This window comes from Narcine bancroftii, chromosome 8 (genome assembly GCF_036971445.1).
Source record: "Narcine bancroftii isolate sNarBan1 chromosome 8, sNarBan1.hap1, whole genome shotgun sequence".
In the NCBI taxonomy this organism is placed as follows: domain Eukaryota; kingdom Metazoa; phylum Chordata; class Chondrichthyes; order Torpediniformes; family Narcinidae; genus Narcine; species Narcine bancroftii.
The window spans coordinates 56,375,933-56,399,473 of NC_091476.1; the positions used below are offsets into that span (position 1 = coordinate 56,375,933).

Sequence of the window (23,541 nt, forward strand, 5' to 3'; positions counted from 1 at the left end):
ATCTGGCAGTACAGAGAACAGCAGAGGAGCAGACCCTTCTTCCCATGATGTCTGTGCTGATGCCAAATTAAACTAATTGTGTTTGACTGCACATAATCGACACATCTACATTCTCTGCATGTTCATGGCATTGTCTACAACATGCTTCATAAATATTGCTATTGTATCTGCTTCCATGATGGAATTTGTTAAATGCATTACTAGAGACCAAACTCCACCTCCCTGCCCTCTACAGTCATCTTCATCACCTCCACAAAATAAATCTATCATTTGGGAGGCATGGTTAGCACAGCGATTAGCAATGCTGTTTCTGCGCCAGTGATCAGGACTAGGGTTCAAATCCTGTGCAGATTGTAAGGAGTTTGTACATTCTCCCCATGCATGGGTTTTCCCTGGGGACATCGGATTCCTCCTACCATTCAATAATGTGGTTTGTAGGTCAATTGAGAATCACGGGCTCCTGGGCCGAAAGGGCCTGTTACCGTGATATATGACTAAATTTGACATTTTAAATTTATAACGCATGACCATACAGACCATCTCTAATAAACCAATGCTTTTCCAAATGCAAATAAACCACATCCCTAAGAATCCTCTCCAGCAGCTTCCCTACCCTTGATGGAAGGCTCACTGTCCTGTAATTCCCTATTACCTTTCTTAAACAACGGAACAGCACTGGCTACCCTCTTGTCCTCCTAGAGCTTGCCTATGGCTAGGGAGGATACAAACATCTCGGTGGAGACCCCATCAATCTCTTCTCTTGCCTCTCTCAATAACCTGAAAGATATCTCAACAGTCTTTGGGGAGATATCCACCTCAGTTGACTCACCTCTTCTGTCTTGATTTATCAACACATCCTAGAATATTAGCATGCCCTACACCCACCTTGTGAACCTCCGTGCCCTTCTTGGTGAAGACCACTGTATCACAATCTTGTTTCTTCAGAGACAGAAGCCCATCCAGCAGCAATAACGAAAATGATCGTCTGGGCAATACCTGGATTTTGGCTATTTTTTTCTATTTATAGAAAATAATGTTTAACTTTTGACATAAATTATGTTCATTTCCCCCAGTACTTTGTTCTCCGTCTCTTCTGGCCATGTTCTAACACATATCCCAAACTGATTTTGTGATGTACACTGGACAACAATTTTTTTCCAAACGGTTTGCTTCATGAAAATAAAATTGGAGATTATGAGACACAACTTCAAGCTGAACACAAGGATAATTTCTGATTTGCTGTATTGCATAGAAAGTTGGAGAAACATTAACTTTTATTGAAGGTAGTATGGCAGTACGCCATTAGGCAGGCGAACCAGCCCTGCTTGTCACGCACACGGCTGGGCAGCCGGCCAAAATGGCACCGTCGGGGGTTTCCTCCTGACCTCGGCACTGGGCTCAGAAGCCCGCGCTGGGGGGACCCATGTGATGCTCTGGTGATGTCGGGACCCCCCAGCGTGGTTCTCAGCCAGGTCTGGGCTAGAAGTATAAGACCAGCCAAGCAGCCTGCAATAAATCAGTTTTTGCTCACTGAACTCAACCCGTCTGTTTGTGTGATCCTTCAGTTAGCGGTGTAGCAGCTTCTACAGCAGATTGTTTAATCGCATTATGATGCATTAGTTCAACTGACCTAAAAAATGTTTTGTTGCTGATTCTCATTTGTACACAGCATCTGATGCCTCTCGTTTCAGTGTCCAACATTAGTCGGCCAGCACTGATGGATTCCACTGGCCCTGGTACCATTTTTCCATGACTGCAATGTCCTGGTGAAAATTTTCACCATGTTTATCACTGACTGCACCAAGATCAGCAGGGAAGAAGTCCAAGTGCAAATGAATTTTAAATGATATATTTCACTTCATAATTTTATTTGCATGAAGTAGGCTTAAAATATGACAGGAAATCACAAAAATACATTTTAGCTGAAAAAAATAATAAATGAAATGAAAATTTTAAGGTGATTTTCATGATCAGCAGCTGAAAATCCATAAAATACACCCAGAAATGTTCAGGAAGCAATATCTTCATTGTCCACTGTTTTCAAATCACTGTATCTGGAGTAGTCACAGTGTGCCTTGGTCTGAACATTGAGAGACTGCGTGCAAATTATCAAGTACTTAAATGGGAAAAATGAGAAGAAACATTTTTGGCACCTTTTGCAGATAATAAGACCTTTGTTCTTTACAGTGTGAAAAACAAGAGTTCTGTTCCCATATATCAGCCTCCCCTGGGAGATGAATTGACTTCATTTAATCAAGTTGAGTGGAGGAATAATACACTTGCCAAATGTAAATAATTGTGGTTATTTATGTAAAAGTAAAATAAGCATCTCAGTTAATCTTGAATATCTGGTTCCAATAAAATTCTGCGCCAAAGATAGATCTTTGTAAATCAGAGTATAAAACTGGATTTAACAGATGCCAAACTGATTCACCCTTGAGCATGTGATTTGCTTTGATAGAGTGTCCAGACCCGAACTGTCGACTAACCATTTCTGCCTGTGGATGCTTTCTGATTCCAGCATCTGGAGCCTGTGTGTTCCTCGTTTTTTTTCTGGCTGCTTTACTCAGGATCTCCAGCTGATGTCAGCTCATGACTCTCCCTGGCAGAGCATCAACCCTGATAAATAGAGAAACTGAAGGACTGAATATACAGGGTGCTGGAAATCTTGGAGATTAAAGATTGAGGGTGAAGATATGATGTGCTGGGAGCAGCGTACAGATCATCACCTCACTCCAGAGCCATTGTTTTCCCTCAGAGTAAATATCTCCAATGACTCATCCTGATCTGAACATGTTGGCCAAGAAGATGTATCAATGGCCTGACTTCTGCAGGAGCCTGAGGATGATTGGCACATCTCCAGCATCCCTTAACAATATCTGCAGGTCCACTGTCAAGAATATTGTGCCACGGGTGCTTCATTGCATGGTACAACTCCAACACCTAAGACAGCAAGGAACTAAAAGACCATATAGGAACAGAGGTAGACCATTCGACCCATCTAGTCCACTCTGCCATTCCATCATGAGCTGATCCATTTTCACACAGCCTTAAATAACTTGGCCTCCACAGCTGCCTTGGTAGTAAATTCCAGAGGTCCACCACCCGCTGGCTAAAGAAATTACTCCGCATCTATTTTAAATCCTGATATTGTGCCTTCATGTTCCAGTCTCTTCCACCTTGGGTAACAACTCTGCCACGTCTACTTTGTCCAGGGCTTTCAACATTTGAAATGCTTATATGAGGTCCACTTTTCATTCTTCTGAACTCCAAGAAGTTGTGCCATCTTGTCCAATATTCAAATAGCTTGGAAAAAAAAACTTTGCTGCATCTATTCCAACCAGGACTTTCAACATTCAAAATAGTTCAATGAAGACCTCTCTCATTCTTCTGAATTCCAAGAGTACAGTCCAAGAGGCTCAAACATTCCTGATATGTTAATCACTTAATTTCAGAATCATTTTGGTGAATCTTCTCTGAACCTTCTCCAATGCCCACACATCCTTTCTCAAATAAGGAGCCCAAAAACCCATACTCCAAATGAGGCCTCACCAGTGCCTTGTAAGGCCTCAACATCACACCCCTGCTCTTATATCCTATTCCTCGAGATATGAAACTGCCGAGTGTTGTGAACGCAGCTCAGACCATCACACAATTCACACTTCCCTCCATCGATTACATTGACCCTTCCAGCTGCCTTGGAAAAGCAGATGAAGCACTGAAGGGTCCACCCCACCCTCCACCTCCACCCTCCTCCCATTGGGAAGAAGACTCAAGACTGTAAACTCATGCACCACCAGATTCAAGGACATTTTCTCTCCTCCTTCAGTCAGCCAACTGGATAATCCTCTCATGAGTAAAATAATGTTGCCCTTACTCCATTCAAACTGATCCCTGAAGACGCTTGATAAATAAAATCTTATTGCAAAGATGTTTGCTGAATCAAAACTTCCTGCACAAAAGGCAGTTGGATGGCATCAGAACAATCACAAAGCCGAAGAAGCTTCTTGCAGATCTCAGGAAGGAACGGCCGAGGGAACACACACCTGTCTGCATTGATGGGATGGAGATGGAGACCGTCAGAACCTTCGAATTCCTGGGAGCCCACATTTCAGAAGATCTTTCTGGGAGCAAGCACAACTGTGAATAAGGCATACCAACACCTCTACTTTCTAATTAATGCACAAAAGTGTTGGTATAACTTAACCAAGGGCTCAAGCCCAAATCATTGGATATACAGTACATTTGTAATTATCCAAAATCCACTTAGCCAAAATTCTCAGTAATCCAAAACAATCAAGTATTAATTGGGTTGGTGGGGGGGGGGTTGGGGAACAACTTTAATTGTTGTCTTCACCCTGCTTTGGATAAATGTGGAAATAACTCAGGCTGAGGCAGTGAAAATGGCATTGACTTTGATGAAGGAGTTCATTTTAATAGATATTTGGCAGAGGTTGTATCCAAAAGAGAGAGAGATTATTCATTTTATTCCCATAGACATGGATTTATTTTTGATATCAGCATAATTACAAGGTAGAATTAATCAAACTAATTATAAAGCTAGAATATTATCAGATCATTCTCCACTTTGAATGACGTGTTTGATTCCTGAGAAAGAAGATTCAATTTATAGGTGGTGGTTTAACTCTATGTTCTTAAAGAGAGTTGAGTTTTCTGAGAAATTAATTCTAAATCAGTAAGTAATAAGTTTTATTTTGGGGGCTTCATTAAAAGCATGTTTGAGAGGTCAGATAATAAGTTGAATTGCAAAATTTAAGATTTGCAGAGAAGGGATTCAGAGGAGAAGAGACAACTAATCAACAATAAACTTCAGTATAATTCTATTCAGACTTGTAGAACTGAAAAATTGATAATGAAATCAAAACATAGGTGTAATGAATTGGGAGAAAGGGCTCAGAAAGTCCTTGCATGGCAATTAGAAGCTGAACAAAATTCTAGAATAATTAATGCAGTTAATAAAAATTCAAATATAATTACTTATAAACCTCAAGAAATTAATGATTTGTTTAAATATTTTTACTTTAAATTATATAAATCTGAATCAGGCCAAGATGAAAATAAGATTGATAAGTTCCTATCTCAAATAAACATGCCTAGATTAATTAATGAGGAGCAAAGAGATTTGGATGCACCATTTACTGCAAGAGAAGTCAGTGTTGGGTTCACTACAAAGTAATAAGTCACTGGGGGAAGATGGTTTTCCACCAGAGTTTTATAAGAAATTTAAAGACCTGTTGATTCCTCCTTTTATGGAGGTGTTAAATCAAGTGGTTGAATCATATTCTCTCCTGGATACTTTTTCAACTGCAATTGTCACAAAGAAGGATAGAGATCTGTTAAAACCATTGTCATGTAGGCCAATCTCTTTATTAAATGTGGATTACAAAATTGTTGCAAAAAATTGAGCAAATAGACAATAAATACTTACCTAAGTTAATCCATATGGACCAGATGGTTTTGTAAAAACAATGACAGTCAGCAGATAATGTCAAAATATTGATTAGCTTAACCCATTTGGCTCACAAAAGGGGGAATTCAAGCCTTGGATGCAGAAAAGATATTTGATAGACTTGAATGGGACTCTTTGTTTAAAGTCATGGTTAGATTTGGTCTGGGAAAAGTCTTTATAAATTGGGTTAAGGAACCCCAGAGCGAAAGTTGTGACAAATGGATGTCTCAGCATCTTTTTAATTGATTAGGTCAAATAGACAAAGCTGATTTTTTAATTGCCAGTTTTATTTACTTTCACAATAGAACCCTTAGCTGAATTAATGCGATCAGACCCTGATATTAAGGGTGTTAAAGTTAATCGAGAGGAGTATAAAATAAATTTATTTGAAGATGATGTCTTGATATGTTCAAGGAATCCCTTGAATTCCTTATGCCAATTACATCTAAGGTTGGAGGAATATGGTGAAATATCAGGTTATAAAATTAATTAGGATAAAAATGAAATTATGCCTTTAATGAGTGGAAATTATTTACAGAATAAAAGAGTTCCTCAGTTTAAATGGTCAGATACATGAATTAAGTACTTAGATATTCGAGTGAACAAAGATTTAAATAATTTGCTCAAGTTAAATTATTTGCCATTACTTTAGAAAATTATAGATGGTTTGACTAGATAGAACATGTTAACAATAACTTTAATTGGTAGAGTAAACTGTGTTAAGATGATTATTTTTCCTAGTGTGGCAGCGCACTCTCTTGTGGTGAACCAGCCTTACTTGTACCGCTGCGTGATGGGGCGCTCTCGGGGTCATCCTTGCCTCATGGTTCCAGCGCAGTGTATGCCTCAGGCAACCATTGTGACATCACCACTCACGTGGGGTCTGACCTCACGCTGTCCTTAAAGGGGTGCGCATGGGATTTGAACAGTCATTGAGAACATCCAACGTGGTAGCTGTGAGTCTCTTTGATGTAGCTGTCGCTACATTGGTGACCCCAATGAGTCCAGATGCTTTTCTGGATCCCGCCGAGATCAACGCCATCGCTGTGAAACTACCCCACTTCTGGACCCATTGCCCATATATGTGGTTTGGGGAGGCGGAGGCACAGTTTTGCTTCAAGAACATTTCCACAGATGCCATGATGTTTTACCATGTCGTGAGCATGCTGGACGAGGAGACGGTAGCCAGGGTGGACAACCTCATCCACAACCCACCAGCTGAGGGTAAATAGCCTGCCCTCAAAAATTTCCTTCTCAGCACATTCGGTCTCTCCCTAAAACAGCGTGTCTCCAGACTCCTGCATCTGCATTGGTTGGGAGACCAAATGCCATCAGTCCTCATGGATGAGATGCAGGCACTGGTGGAAGATCACAAGCCCTGTTTCTTGTTCCGCCAGATCTTCTTGGAGCAGATGCCCAAAGGCTTTCAGCTCCTGCTGGTGGACGAAGACTTGACTGACCCATGGCGAGTCGCAGCCCAAGCAGACACCCTCTGGCACACCAAGAGAGAGAACGAAGCCACCCTCAGCCAAGTCACCTGTCCAGGAGCCAGCCGAACATAGACCCCCCCCCACCCCCGCCAAGCATAAGCCAGAGGAGCACAACCCCACCTGGTGCTTCATCAACGCTGGGGGGCACAAGCTCATATGTGCAGGCAACCCTCTACCTACCAGGGAAGTGACTCGGCTAGCCGCCATTGACCAACAAGTCCACCGGCCGATGTTTGCTTGTGGACACTGGAGTGGAACTGAGTGTCTTTCCCCGTCCACCCTCAAGACCCACACCTGACCTCGTGGTCCCACCCTGTGGGCAGCCAATGCTTCTATCATCAAAACTTTCAGCACCTGCAGGGCGCAGATCCAGATCAGGAAAGATAAATTCCATTGGAAATTCATGCTGGCCTCTGTGGGTTCTGCACTATTGGGGACTGACTTCCTCAGAGTACATGGACTGCTGGTAGACGTGATGGGCAAAAGACTGGTTAACTCAGTCCGCCTTGATAATACGGACGCCTGCAAGCCTGAAATAGCCGCCATCACTGACCCCATGAACAAGTATTCTAGCATACTCGACAAGTTCCCCTCCATCCTGCAGCCGCAGTTCACCACCACCTTGCCCCAGCATGGAGTCTACCACCATATCTCCACACAAGGCCCCCTGCTGCACACCAAGGCCCAACAACTTCTGCCTGAGAAGCTGCAGTTAGCCTAGGAGGAGTTCTTGACAACCCCTGGGCATCCCCTCTTCACATGGTCCCCAAATCTTCCAGAGGCTGGCGACTCTATGGGGATTATCGGCGCCTGAATGACTTGACTACACCGGACAGGTACTCAATCCCTCACATCCAGGACTTTACAGAAAACCTCTACGGTGCCCCAGTCTTCTCGAAAGACGACCTAGTTCGGGGCTATCATGAAATCCCAGTCCACCCTTGCGCAAGCTCTTTGGACTTAAAAACACGGCCCAGACTTTTCAGCGCCTCATGGACGCAGTGGGCAGGGACCTGGACTTTGTGTTTATATACCTTGATGACATCCTTATCGCCAGTTGCAACCACGAGGAGCACAAGGCCCATCTCCGCACCCTGTTTGCCCATCTGGCAGAATTCAGCCTCACAGTCAATGTGGCCAAGTGCCAGTTCAGCAAGCAGACACTGCAGTTTCTGGGACACACCATCTCAGCAGCAGGAGCCGCCCCGGCGCCAGAAAAAGTTGCAGCCATACAGCAGTTCCCCAAATCCACCACCCTCAAGGGCCTACATGAATTCGTAGATATTGTGAACCTTTATCATTGTTTCATCCCCGGCTCCGCCCACATCATGCACCCTCTGTTCTCATTGATTGCCTCTAAAGACAAAGTCCTATTTTGATCAGAAGAGGCAGAGGGCGCTTTCGCAGCAACAAAGGACGCATTAGTCAGTGCCAACTTATTGGTTCATCAGTGCTCGGAGGCACACACCACGCTCTCAGTAGATGCCTCAGCCACGGCCATTGGGGGCGTACTCAAGCAGTGGGTCAATGGACAGTGGCGCCCACTGACCTTGTTTAGCAGGCACCTTCAACTGCCGGAGCTCAAGTACAGTGCCTTCGACCGGGAGCTCCTGGCACTCTATCTAGCCATCCAGTACTTCTGGTATTTCCTGGAGGGCAGACCATTCACTGCATTCACTGACCACAAGCCTCTCATGCAGGCCCTCGCCATGGGCAAGGATTCATTGTTGGCCCACCAGCAACGTCATCTCTCCTATGTGTCAGAGTTCACCACCGACATCGGGCACAGGGCAGGTAGAGACAACGTCGTGGCAGACGTGCTTTCCCGACCTGCAATCAACACCCTCGCCCCCAGCCTCAACTGCACACAACTGGCGCAGATGCAGAGGGAAGACGCAGAGTTGCTAGCCCTCCATATCGCCATTTCAGGGTTTCTCCTCCAGGACATTATGTTGCCGAACAGCCCGGACACGTTGCTCTGTGACATTTCTACTGGTTCACCAAGCCCGGTAGGCCCCCTCACAGTGGAGATCACTTGTGTTCAGCATGGTACATAATCTAGCACACCCCTCGGTGAAGGCATCAGTGCGAATGGTGGAAGAGCGGTTTGTGTAGCACGGGCTCAAGAAGAAGGAAGCTGAGATGGTGATGAGCTGCATTCAATGCCAGGCCTCCAAGGTCCACCGGCATACGCAGGCCTCGATTCAGCAGTTCAACCCAGCAGTCAAAAGGTTCCAACACATACATGTTGACATTGTGGGCCCCCTGCCAGTCTCCAGGGAGGCGCGCTACCTGCTTATGGTGGCTGGAAGCCATTCCCATTAAGGAGGCTTCCGCCGAGACTTGCACCCTCTGGATCACCAGGTTCAGAGTTCCAGAGCACACCAGCAACAGGGGTGCCCAGTTCACCTCTGCCCTCTGGACTCAATCGGCAAACCTACTGGGGGTTAAACTCCACCACACCATGGCTTATCACCTGCATGCAAATGGACTGGTGGAGAGATTTCACTGCCACCTGAAGTCAGCCCTCATGGCTTGTCTCACAGGCCTTGGCTAGGTAGACAAACTACCCTGGATCCTCCTCGGCATCAGAACAGCACCCAAGGAGGATCTTCAGGCGTCATCTGCAGAATTGTGCCATTCTCATTGCATGGTGAGTTCTTCGGCCCGGAATCCAACTCTACGACTGAGCACCCGAACCTACTGGTGGACTTTCGCAGCAAGCTTGCCTCGCTATCCCCCCTGCCTCCTACGTATTATGGTACCTGACCAGCCCATCTTCCCAAAGAGCTGGATTTGGCGGAATTCATTTTCGTCTGGCGCAAACAACACACTGCACCTTTGCAGCACCCTTACAAGAGCCCGTACAAAGTCCTCCAGCGATCCGGCAAGACTTTTACATTAGACATTGGGGGTCAAAAATGAACTGTTTACAGTAGACCACCGAAAGACAGCACACTTCAACCTCTCGTGACTGGTTCAAATGGCTAAGCTCAAGCGCCGAGGCCGTCAGCCCAAGCGGCAGTGAATCTAAGCCAGTTCTGGGGGGTTGTATGGCAGTGCACTCTCTCATGTCGAACCAGCCCCGCTTGTACCACTGCATGGTGGGGCAGCCATGAGAAGGTGGTGCTGTCAGGATCCTCCTTGCCTTGTGGTTCCAGCCAAGTGCACGCCTCGGGCACTCATTATGATGTCACCGCTCACATGGGGGCTGAGCTCAAGCTGCCCTTAAATGGCCATGCACGGGATTTGAATAAAACAGTCATTGAGAACATCCAAAGTGGTGGCTGTGCATCTCTTTGCTGTAGCTGCTGCAATTTGAATGATTTGAATAGATGGAGCACATTAACAATAACTTTAATTGATAGAGTAAACTGTGTTAAGATGAATATTTTTCCTAGATTACAATACCTTCTTCAATCAATTCCAATTTCTATTTCTCAAAAGTTTTTAAGGTTTTATATATGATCTAGCACACTGATGTCCATATATAAGGACATTTTTATGGAAAGGTAAAATGGCGAGGGTTTCTTTGGAAAAATTAACTTGGAAGTTTGATTTGAGAGGCTTGCAACTCCCTAATTTTAAAAATTATTATAGAGCTTCCCAGTTGAGGTTTATGAATATATTGCTTGACTTAGAGAAAACCCCACCTGGGTGGATGTTGAACTCAATAAAGAGTTCAATTTTTGACCTTTGAACAAATGAAGAATAAATTTAATATATCTAATAATACCTTGTTCTGGTATTATCAAGTAAAGGCTTTTCTGAACGAAAAGCTGGGTACAAATTTAACATTACCAAATTGTAGTGAGGGTGAATTGTTCATTTGTAACAGTAACATATATATAAATTTATCTCGGCAATGCATGTTTTGTTACAAAAGGGATCTTCTAAAGAAGGGATGCATAAGTCAAGAGAGAGATGGGACATTGATTTGAATAGGCAAATAGATGAGAGAAATTGGATGGAGTTGTGTAGGGATAGTGTGACAAATACAATTAATGTAAAATACAGGTTGGTACAATATAACTTTCTACCCTGCAAAGGTTAAATAGATTGAACTACACATTGCCAGGTTTGAGGTTTAGATGTGGACAAGAGATTGGTACATTTTTGCATTTGACTTGGCAGTGTCCTAAAGTAAAAATCTTTTGGGCAATTTATTAGAATGAATGATAGGGATCAAATTCCCGCAGGATAAAATGTTATTTCTGTTAGGCAATATTAAAGGTATTACACCTAAATTAAAATTAAATATGTATCAAATAAACTTTGTAAACGTTCCCTTAGTAGTGTCTAGGAAATGTATTGCTATAACTTGGAAATCAGATACAAACATAAGAATGAAGAAATGAAATGTGGAAATTTATAGGTGTATCCCACCTGAGAAAATTATATACAGTTTAAGAAATAGATACCATATATTTTGGAAAATATGTTAGCCATATTTTCAGAGTGTTGAAATGAATGTTTAATAATTTCTCAGGTAACCTCAATCCTTGGTGACCTCTTATTTGATGGTAAGTATGATCTCTGTAAAAGGACTCTCTTGAAACTCTCTGCTTTTTCTTCTTATACTTTGTATCTTTTTCATTCTTTCTTGGGGATTTAGGGGAGCGGGGTGGGTGGATTCCGATAAATATACAGAGAAACAGAGAGCCCATTTATAATGGAGTAGATTATTTTAAAGGTTTGTATTATTAATTTTATTTGGTGGTTAAAACTTATAAATAAAATATTTTTTTAAAAGCTATCCAAAAATTTTTTTAGCAGCAACATGATGTCACAAGTTGACAAAAAATGTTCACCTAATGTGCTCATGTGGGGCTCTGATGTTCTTTTATCACCAGTTTGGTAACATCAGTAAGTGACTGGAGGAAGTCGATGGGTCAGGCAGCACATGGGGAGGTTGTTCTCATTTCAGTTAACTCCCTCATCTCTCTTTCCATTTATTATTTACCTTCCACTGTAGTTGGCTCTCCGCTGTCCCAGCATCATCAAGGAGAGCAGTCTCACAGGTAGGGCTCCTGGTAGGAATGGGGAACTTGGACTCCCGGCAGGATCGGCAATGGCGGTGGGGAGATATTGGGGATTGGCAATGGCAATGGGGAGGTGTCGGGAATTGGCAACAGTGGTGGGGAGATATCAAGAGTCAGCGACAGCTGATGCAAGTATTCTGCTGATGTCATTGGGCTGCTTAAAGCCATTTCTTAGTTATCCAAAAAATGCAGTTAACTGATGGACATCTTTTCCCAAGCGTTTCGGATAATTGGAAATGTACTGTATATCTTCGCCTCCGATGGACAATGCAGGACCAGCTGAGTATCTCCAGCAGTTTTGTGTATTAACTCCAATTACAGCATCAGCAGATTTTCTTCCTTCATTCTATTTAGCTGCTGTACTATGAAATATCTTCAAGGGATCTCCACCCAAAAGAAGTTCTCTTCCTCTCTTTGAAGGGAATTTTGTGAGAGTCTCTTTCACTCTTCTGTCAACCTGGACTACCATGACTCACTTCCACAGCCATGTGTCCTTCCTGGCAACTTTACTCCACTGCCTTGTTGTTTCCAGCTCCATTTCTAGGCCTCCCAGTTTGGCACCCACAATATCTTGATGAATGGATTATGGCCGAAACATTAGTTATGTATCTTTGCCTCCAATAAATACTGCGGGACTTGCTGAGATTCTCTAGCATGTTTGTGTATTAACTACAATCACAGGGTCTGCAGACTTTCTATGTCATCCTCCAATTTCTATGTCTCAGATTTGGCATATCATCAGATACTCCTTCGAACTTCTACAGGTACACTATGGAAAGTATATCACCACAGCCTGGTTTGGAAATTACAGTGAAAGGAATGAAGTAGGCTGCAGATGGTAGCAAATATAACCATCACAGGGTCCAACTTCTCATCCATTGCAGACAGGTATGAGTCATGGAGTTCTATAAGATTTTATGAAGTTGGCTTCCTTCTCAAGGCCAAATCTCCTCAATCTCCTTGGAGAGTAGAGGCATTGGTGTGCCGCCTTCATGAGCTCCAGTAAAGGTCTTCTGATATATGGTCTCTAGGAATTTGAAAGGTCTAACCCTCTCCACCTCACTCCCATCAATGTGGTCAGTTGTGTGGTCCCTCACCCCCCCCCTTCCTAAAATCATCAGTAAGCTCCTTGGTTGCGCTGACATTGAGAGCACCACCCAGCACAGTTCTCAAGTTAAGTCAAGTTTATTGTCATTTGATTGTACAAGTACAACCTGCCGAAACAGTGTTCTCTGGTCCTCGGTACAAAAACACGCAGACACACAACCAGACATAACACACATACAAACAATACATATGCAGGACGTATTTTATCTATAAAAATAAGTAAATAAATAAATATTGTTTTGTACAAAAGAGAGTCTTGGATGGTTAGTGTGAGCCATTCCTTTGGTCATTCAGCATTCTCATTGCCCATGGAAAGATGTTCCTCTGCCTGGTGGTGCTGGCTTTGATACTCCTGTATCTTTTCCCTAATGAGAGAAGCTGAAAGATGGTGTGTACAGAGTGGAATGGGTCCTCAATGATTTCACATGCCCTCTTCAGGCAATGATCCCAGTGGGTCACATTGATGGGGGAGGGGAACCTCCAGTGATCCTCCCTACCACTCTAATGTTGCAATGAATTAACCTCCAATCCATTTCTCTGCAAAAACCATACCACACTGTGATGCAGCCAACCAGGATGCTCTCATTAGAGCTCCTATAGAAGGTTGTCATATTGGCGACCGGTTCAGACTTCTCAGAAAGTGAAGTTGCTGTTACACCTCAATCTCCAATCTGGATGCAGACTCATCATTTCCAGTTATTTGGCCAATAATGGTGGTGTCATCAGTGCATTAATAGGTTGTGTTTTAGCCAAACCTGTCTACGTAGTCATGAGCATTCATGGAATGGTTCAAAGAACAAAGCACATAGCCTAGGGGTACCCCCTCATTGATCATCAACAAGGAGGAAATGATATTGTCGATCTGACTTGATGGAGTCCATCAATGCTCCAGTTGCAGACGGAAGTACAGAGTCCCAGATCCCTTAATTTGGCTTTGGGTTTAGCTGGAATGATGGATTTGAACTCTGAGCTCTAGTCAATGAACAACAGCTTGGTGAATCTCGCCTGCAGCAACCAAGAATCATTGTACTTGTGCATATGACAAACTCTCATCTATCATAGTTATCATAAAAGAGTTTACAGCATCCATTTTAACATGTTTTGAGCAACTTATTCACTGTCCAGCAAGAATGACCCCTATCCCCTTTAACTTCATGTGATTACTAGGCACATCTCAGACAGATTAGAATAGTTGGGAACCCCTATGGGGCTGACAGTTAGCAAGCCTGACATTGATTTCTGACTTCTGTTTCAGAAACGATACAAGAACAAAGTATTCATTGCAGCTGTAATTCTTCAGTATAAGGGCTTCTAGAGTGGGTTTTTGAGGCTATCCAAATGTTCAACAGTGTTGAGAGGCAAAAACTGAAGAAAGAAATTGGAATAAAATTGCGGAGAAGATCACATGAAAGTAAAAGATTTGGTGCATTCATGGAAGTATTACTGACGACAGGCAAAGGTGAAGTTATTCTCCACGAATGAGCCAGCACTAAGCAATGGTGATCATGGAATCCACAGCACAGAAAATACCTTCTTTCCCCCATTTCACCCATGTTGACTGTGATGCTTGTCTATACCATCTCATCTGCCTGCATTAGGTTCACATTGCCTTTCCTAAGTACTTGTCGTAAAGCCTTTTAATCATTGTAATTGTATTTGACTCTATCACCACCTCTGCCAGCTCCTTGTGGATGACCACACGAGGAAGACATACTCCTAAGATAGAGCATAGAAATCTACAGCACACTGCAGGCCCTTTGTCCTACAGTTTGGTACCAACTCTAACAACTGCCTCGAATTTCCCAACTGTATAGCCTTCCATTTTTATCAGTTCCATGTACCTATCTAAAGACCCTATTGTACCTGCCTCCATCACCATTGCTAGCAGCACATTCCTCTGGTCTCTAAATTTCTCCCATCTAATCTGTATCCTCCAGTTCTAGGCTCAGCTGCCTGGGAGAAAAAGTTTATCTTTGCCCCTTATAATTTTGTTAACCTCAATAAGGTTACCCCTAAGCCTCCTATGATCCAGTGAGAATAAAACCAGCTTATCCCATCTCTCCTTATAACTACAGTCCTCTATTCCAGGTAAAATTCTGATTAATCTTTTCAACGCTCTCTCTGTGGCTACTACAGGCTTCCTGTAGAATGTGATCAGAACTGTACGTGGTTTTTAAAATACAATGATACAGGTACAGCATGATGTCTTAATTTTTATACTCAATGCCCCAGGCCAGAACTGCATGCATATCAAATACTTTTGCCATAATCGCATTCACTTGCATCAGCCCTTTCAATGACTTTCACTGTACATCTATAGGTCTATAGCAGCCAGAGAGGGATGTCAAATATCCCACGGGGCTCCAAGAGGACACACTGCTCACTAGAAAGAGTTGCTGGCAACCAAGAGCAAAGGAAGGTCATGTGGATGGCACCTGGTCAATATCAATATGAGAATAAAGTCCAGATAGCTTTTCATCCCACTCTGAGCTATCTGGAGAACAGGCGAGTAAATGACGGTGTTTTGGACATAGGCACACGGTGAAGAGAACAGTCTGATAAAATCCAAGCCAATTTTTATGCACTGGCTTTTGTCTTTCTTAACATCTGTTGTGTCCAAGCATCTAACTGCTCTAAATGAGCAGCTTGGTTGCCTTAGCGGTTAGTGCATCGCTGTTACAGTGCCAGTGATCGGGTCAGGGTTTGAATTCTATGCAAGGAGTTAGTACATTCTCCCTGTGTCCACGTGGGTTTTCCCCGGAGGCTCCGGCTCCCTTCCACCCTTCAAAACATACCGGGGGTTGTAGGTTAATTGGGTGCAATTGGGCGGCATGGGCTCGTGGGCTGAAATGGCCTGTTACCATGCTGTATGTCTAAATTTAAATTCACAAGACATAAAGCAGGGAAGGTAAGCAGTGGCAGGACTGGTGAAGGGCTCCAAGCCAAGTTCACTAAAGAACATGGAGTAAGTCATTATTCAAAAGGCAAAATATTTAATGGCTGCTTTGTACATTAGCAATGATAAAGTCCTAAGTTCATTATCTCTCAGTGGCATTTGTATACACATTTGCAAAGGACCTCACTGACAAAAGGCAAAGGAGGAAAAACCCAACACCCAACCAACCAATTTTCCCCTGCAGCCGCTGCAACCGTGTCTGCCTGTCCCGCATCGGACTTGTCAGCCACAAACGAGCCTGCAGCTGACGTGGACATTTACCCCTCCATAAATCTTCGTCCGCGAAGCCAAGCCAAAGAAGAAGAATGAGTAACATAACAATCAATATATATATAAATATTTTGGGAGGATTTATTTGGTCACAGGATACATTTCATCAATTTCACAGCCTGCAGCAAGAAGTCATCTCTTAGCCTGACAGTCCTGTTTTGACACTCCTATACATCATTCTTGATGGTAGTGGGTCAAAGATACTGTGTACTGGGTGGAATGGATTCTCATCAATGCTTTGAACCCTATTTAAGCAACGATCCCAGTAAATGTAGTCAATGGAGAATATGGAGACCCAGTGATCCTCTCAGCCATTTTGATGATCCTCTGATTGGTTTTCCTGTCCGATGCTTTGCAGCTACCACCCCACAGAACGATGCAGCCAGATGGGACCATCTCAACTGTGCTCCTTTAAAATTTGAAGATGGGGACCAGTAACCTTGCCCTCCTCAACTTCCTCAGGAAGTACAGGCCCTGTTGTGAGGAGGTGTATGACGAGGTATTGTTTAATCCTTTAAAGTAATACTGGGGATGGATTTTGCTTCCTGAACATTTTTGGGTGTATTTTATGGATTTTGGGCTGGTGATCATGAAATTTGCCTTAAATGTTTCCAATATCATACTAATTTTTAGATATAACCTATTTTTGTGATTTCCTGTCCTATTTTAAGTCTAATTTAAGCATGGGCTTAAGCTTGGGCTTCTTCCCTGCTGATCTTGGTGCCGTCAGTGACGAACATGGTGAAAGGTTTCACCAAGACATTGCGACCAAGGTAAAGTGGTGTCAGGGCGACTGGAAGACATCAATGTTCGCTAACTATTGTTGGCCACTGACACAAGAGGTATCAAGTGCTGAGTAAAAATGAAAATCAGCGATAAAACATTTTTAGATCAGTTGAACTAAAGCAACGTGTCAGCTTCATAATGCGATTAAACAGGCTAAATTCAAAAAAAGTTAATTTAATGTTTCTCCAACTTCCTACGTGATACAGCAAATCTGAAATGATCTTTGGATTCAGCTTAAAATTGCCACAACTTATTTTCAGAAAGCAAGCCTTTGAAAAAAATTGTTGTCCAGTGTAATCAGCTGTCTGAAGTGACTACATCAGATAACAATACTGTGGAAAGAGAAATACTGTGTCAGATGAATGATACCTCTTCAGAACCAAGTAAAGCTCACAAAATATACATACTGAAGTTGCAAGCAAGCAGAGAAGATAATGAGATCAAGTGGAGATCAGGAGAAACTGGGTAACACAGATGATGTAGGTGGCAACTGAGTGAAGGACAATTGGAGCGAATCTGCAGGGAAGGGCATTAAGCAGAGAAAAAATGAATGAGAAGCGAAAAGGCAGAGAGGGAGAAAGAGAGAAAGAGAGAGGGGGGAAAGGAGAGGGGAGAGAAAGAGAGAGAATTGCTGGAACAATGAAGTGTACAACTCATCAGTTGCTGGAGGACTAAAATAAACTGTGTACTGGGTGGAATGGATTCTCATCAGTGCTTTGAACCCTATTTAAGCAACGATCCCAGTAAATGTAGTCAATGGAGAATATGGAGACCCAGTGATCCTCTCAGCCATTTTGATGATCCTCTGATTGGTTTTCCTGTCGGATGCTTTGCAGCTACCATCCCACAGAACGATGCAGCCAGAGTGCTGGAAAAACCCAACGGGTCAGGTCATGCAGCATTTGTGGAGAAAGAAGTACTGAGTTGGGGTCCTTCTATCAGAGTTGGCCGGGTCTGACACTAACCAATTATCTGCATCCAGAGGCTGCAGCAAATGTGAAAAGGTGAGATACCACTCTTCGGGCTTACCTTGGGTTTTGTTGGAACAGTTCGAGAGAAATTTAGAGAGGTCATGGTGGGACTGGGATGAAGAATGAAGGTGCAGATCCTCAGCATGTTCACCTTTTGGTTTCCTTGATCTAGAGAAGAGAACCCAAATACAGTGCAGGGAAGCGTGTGTTAAATCTATGTACGATGCTCAGGGATTGGGTGCTAATCAGGTGCAGTTATATCGGAAGCTGGAACAAGATGGTCAATGGTCAATTCTGCATCATAGCACAGAACTGCCCAAGTAATCCATGTTAACCAAGTTGGCATTCTGGGCTTGGCCCATTTGTCTGCATTTAGTCCCTATCCTTCTAAGCTCTTCTTATCCATGTATCTGTCCACTCTAAGGAAAGGATTGTGAGCATTCACTTTATCCCTGGCTCTCCTGAGTTTATAAGGCTTTATAAGGTTATGCCTCAACCAGCCTGTCCAACCGCTTTCTATAACTCAACCAATCTTGCAACATCCTGGTGAATCTCTCTGCACCCTTTCCAAGAATTGAACCCAATGCCTTACCAACACCTTGTACACCTGTATTATGAGATACCAACATTTGTATTCAACGAATGCCACTGCTCCTTTAAGGGTACAGGCTGAGGAACAGCTTCTTCCCATGGGCAGTGAGATTGCTGAATGAACTGTTCATACTAACTCTCCTCTATCTCTTACTATTCTGTGTGTGTACTATGTATGTATTATTTGTTTTGTGCATATGTGTGTGTATACTGTATACAGGTAATCCCCAACCTATGACCATCATGGGGATAGAAGTCATTCGTATCTTAGAATGGATGTAAGTCAGAATTGTGTCTGTGCGCATGGAATTCCAAAGTCTTAAAGCAAACTTTTTAATTAAATCTTATTTTATCGTACATTTGACAATAACAACTTAAAATTTCCTGAATTTTTCGATTTACCTTGGCGAATCTTTCTACATTCTGGTCCATGCTCACCCTCTTAGTTGGTGCTCTGGGGTCCCGGGGTTGGGTGTAGCCATCTTGATTCCTATATGTATGTATAAGTCTTCGATTGGTGCATGCACGAGCCTCTTGTGGGTTCGCATATTGGAGTTCATTTGGCGCATGTGTGAGAGTTAAGTGCCCTGATGATACTGAAATCACGTCCTTAACTAAAGATTCGCGCATTTGCACTGGAATCAAGATGGCCATGCCCAGCCCTGGGACCCCAAAATACCAACTAATAAGGTAAGTATGCAAATTTTTGCTTTTACATGCCCTGTATCCCTGTTATAGTTGGTGAAATACACACACACACACACACACACACACACACACACACACACACACACACACACACACAGACACACACACACATACAAACACACACCCACATACACACACCCACACACACAAACATACATACACACACACCCACATACAAGCACCCACACACACATCCACACACATACACAAACACAGACAAGCACACACCCACACACACACATCCACAAACACACACCCACATCCACCCACACACAGACACACACATCCAAACACCAGTACAGCTAGACAGAAACATTGTTGGTCCCAACTTATCTCTCAAATATGCTCTTAACTGAAGGTAACAGAAAAGAGAATATAGTATATGAAAGAAAAACATAAACACTACCTTAGTGAATTTCCATTGCTGCTGGTCTGGGATGTAGCTTAGGTAAGAGGTTACAGGTGGATGCAGGTGGGAGGGTAGAAGAGAAACAAGCTGAGAAATGATCGGGGAAAGGATAGCGCTCTGAATGGGGAAGGAAGAGAAGGGGCGGGAGCTGGAGGAAAGAGGGAAAGAGAGAGACCTGGGGAGGGGTTCACGAAAATTGAAGAAGTTGCTAAGATGCTCGATTCCAGGATCTGCACCCTCTAGAGATGAGAGCTGTGGTCTTTATTTGGATTGGCTCCAATACGAGGCATCCTTTAGTGCACTTAGCTTTATGGAATTGAAGTGACAATAAAAAAGCAAAATGAAAGTGGAATGTGATAAAAGGCAAAATACTGTAGGTGGTGGAAAAGAGAAACCCTGTGAAGGTGAAGCAGCGTCCACAGAGCAAGAACCAAAACCTGATTTGTAATGAGATTACAACACCATCAGAGGGCAGGGGAGAGCCATTGGTTCCAACAGGTCAATGAGTGAGAATTTTTGAGCAACATGTAAACATGCCTGCTTCAAGGGAAAAAATAAGGATGGGAACTCACCATGCTGGGCCACGAATGCTCATGAACATTAGGGGAGGTGGTGATATTGGAGGAGGTGGTGATATTGGGGGAGGTGGTGATATTGGAGGAGGATGTGATATTGGGGGAGGTGGTGATATTGGAGGAGGAGGTGATATTGGGGGAGGTGGTGATAATTTACCTTTGTACAGCACTTTACTTAACATTTTGACCTCCTAACCATGTTTTGCCTCCCATAATAGGATCTATGCAAGTGAGAACAGCATAGTTCATTTATGGATGATATCAGTCATTATATATTCCAAATTTCATGCAAAAAAATGACATTTAGCTTTCTTCATCAAAATGGACCAGACCTACACTCTTAAAAATTGAGAAGCAGCTCTAATACTAGTGGAATGGCATTCTAAAGTGTTGCTTTTTATAGCCTTTGTGATGAGGCAACTGAGTTTGAGTGGAAATTTCTACAGGAATTCAGTTTGCAATTTTGACTGTAAATTTACTCTAGATCACTTAATGTGGGATTTCAGGTCAAATGCCTGAGAATTGGATTTGAAGATGGAGCACTTTATCTGGCTCAATGGATCAACCCTCTTATTATAACGTGTTTGCGGTGAATGAAAATAGCATCACTGAATAATGATCTCAGAAACTTTTTGGGCTTGTGTCTTTCTGGCATTCAGACTGTTAATGACATCCAGCCCTGTCTGGCACCACTGTCCTGCTTTCTCTCTTGCATTCAATTCTCTCTGTCTCTGTCCTTTTAAAACTGTGGTTACAACCTCTGCTGTGAGCGATAATCTGTTTGAGGAATGAGGCAGGCACTCCTCGCTCTGCATAGTTCAGTCAGGCCCATAAAAGAACTTGCTCTGCTCTGAATTTCAAAGGAACACCCTTTGTTAGACCAATACCACATTATCACTTAAGCGGCATGGATAAAGTAAATGCTTATTTCCCCCCAGGAAGGACAATTCAAGAACAAGAGGGCATCGGTTACAGTTGAGAAGGGATAAATTTAAGAAGGATCTGAGGGGTAACTTTTTCCATGTCTGGAAAGAGCTCCCAGACGAAACTATAGAAGTGGAAACAATTGTAATGTTGAAAAGATAGAGTATATGGATAGGAAAGGTTCAGACCAAATGCAGGCAAATGGGACTTGCTCAACTTGATCAGGATGGATAAGTTGGGCCATAGGGCCTGTTCCATGCTGTATGACTCCAGCTTAATTTTGTATTTTGTATAAAATCTCCCCTCATTCTCTGATGCTCCAGGGAATAAATTTTTAACCTCTTTCTACCTCCTTCCTGCATTCTGTTTCATTGTTATTTGATCCGTGGCCTACAAAGGTGATAATGTCTGCAAAATTAGAGGTAGAGTTGTTGGATGGAGTTCAGGGGCATGGTCTCAGGAGTTGCCTGTATATGTCAGTTGCCCCACAATTCAGTCTCACAACCTGGATGCAGCATTCCAAGTTCATCCGTGTCATTAAAGACTTTTACATCCTACCATTTGCAACTTTGATCTCACAAAGTATACAGTGAACCACATCACTAACCTACCAACAATCTATACTCACCCTCGATAACTTTCTCCAAGTCTCGGGTGTAGCCATGGCTACCCGCATGGGCCCCAGCTATGCCCGAATTTTTGTTGGCCAATGCGTCCTTTGTTGCTGCGAAAGCGCCCTCTGCCTCTTCTGATCAAAATAGGACCATTCAGGGCCCCAAACAGTCCTTCCAAGTGAAGCAACATTTCACTTATGAATCTGCAGGGGTCATCTACTGTATCCAGTGCTCCCTTTGTTGTCTCCACTTCGGAGAGACAGGAAGCAAACTTGGAGATTGTTTCATTCAACATCTTTAACAACAAGGACCTCCCAGTGGCCAATCATTTTAATTCCACACACCATTTTCACATTGACGTCTATCCATAGCCCCATGCCCTGCCAAATTGAGGCCACCAACAAATTAGAAGAACAACACCTTTTATTCTGTCTCAACACTCTCCTACCAGATGGCATCAGTAGCGACCTCCAATTTCCATTAACCCCCTCCTGCTGACTCTCTCTTTCTCTCATCTCCCTGTCTTCCTTCTTCCAGCTCCCCACTCCTTCCCCCTCCCCTTTTCCTCCTGGGAGTTACCCTTCACTGCCCTTCGCCCCCATCACTTCTCAATTTCCTCTCACCTTATAGGTATCAACCTTCTTACTACGTCTTCCCCCCACCCCAACCCCACCTCCTTGCCTTTCCACTCCCCTGCCTTTTCATTTGGGCACTTTCCATATATTTGATATTCCTGAAAAGGGGTCATGTCCAATATTGCCTTTACTGCCTATGGAATCTGCATGACCTGCTGAGTACACATTTGTGTACTGTACATGACCCTAGTATCTGCAGATTTACTTGTTTATAACAATGACTGTTGATCAAGGCTTGAAGCCAACCATCATTTGTTCCATAAGCTTTCACACTGAGTCATTCTCCCACCCACATTTCCCACTTGCACACACTGCACCAATTCACCTGAACAGACACATCTCACTTGTGAGACATCAACAAACTGAGTGGCACAGCCAGAGGCAGGAGCGCACCATCAATGTGGACCGGAGGGGGGAAAGCTCCAATGCACGAACATGCTGGAGAAACTCAGTGGGTCATGCAGCATCCAGAGGGCCTCAGCCCCTTCATCTGGTATCAGCAAAAACAGGCTCGTGGGTGAGGGGAGGGGAAACGGGGGAGTAGGAGCTTTCTATTACATAAGGGCAAGGAATAGGAGCAGGAGTTGGTCAACTGGCCCATCAAGATGGCTCCGACTTGCTGTAAGCCAGGTTGATCTGGGTGTGGACTCAGCTCCACCTACCCAACTGTTCCCCACAACCCTTGATTCGCCTACTATGAAAAAAATAATCCATCAAACGCTGTGTCAAACATATTTAATGAAGCTGCCTTTACTGTGTCTAATGACGCATTCAAAAGATGGCCTGAGGTGATGCCATGCGTTTTTGGTGTCAGTCAGACCCACTTTCCGCATACTTTACCACCTCCACACAGCAACTTGTGTGGCAATTTCCCAAAACTAGTTCAAGGGAGTAGATGGGTAGGGACATGCACAAGTGGAAGAAAGTTTATTTAATTGGTTATCATGTTCAGTACAGGCTCACGGGCTGAAGGCCCTGTTCCTGTATTGTATG

The 23,541-nt window shown here is 43.4% G+C and overlaps 1 protein-coding gene across 1 annotated transcript in view; it reads right to left on the bottom strand.

Annotated features, from left to right (window-relative positions):
• Nucleotides 1-23,541, bottom strand: part of LOC138740714 (probable G-protein coupled receptor 174) — a 149,703-nt gene that overhangs the window by 74,637 nt on the left and 51,525 nt on the right. The gene's annotated exons all lie outside the window — the stretch shown is intronic.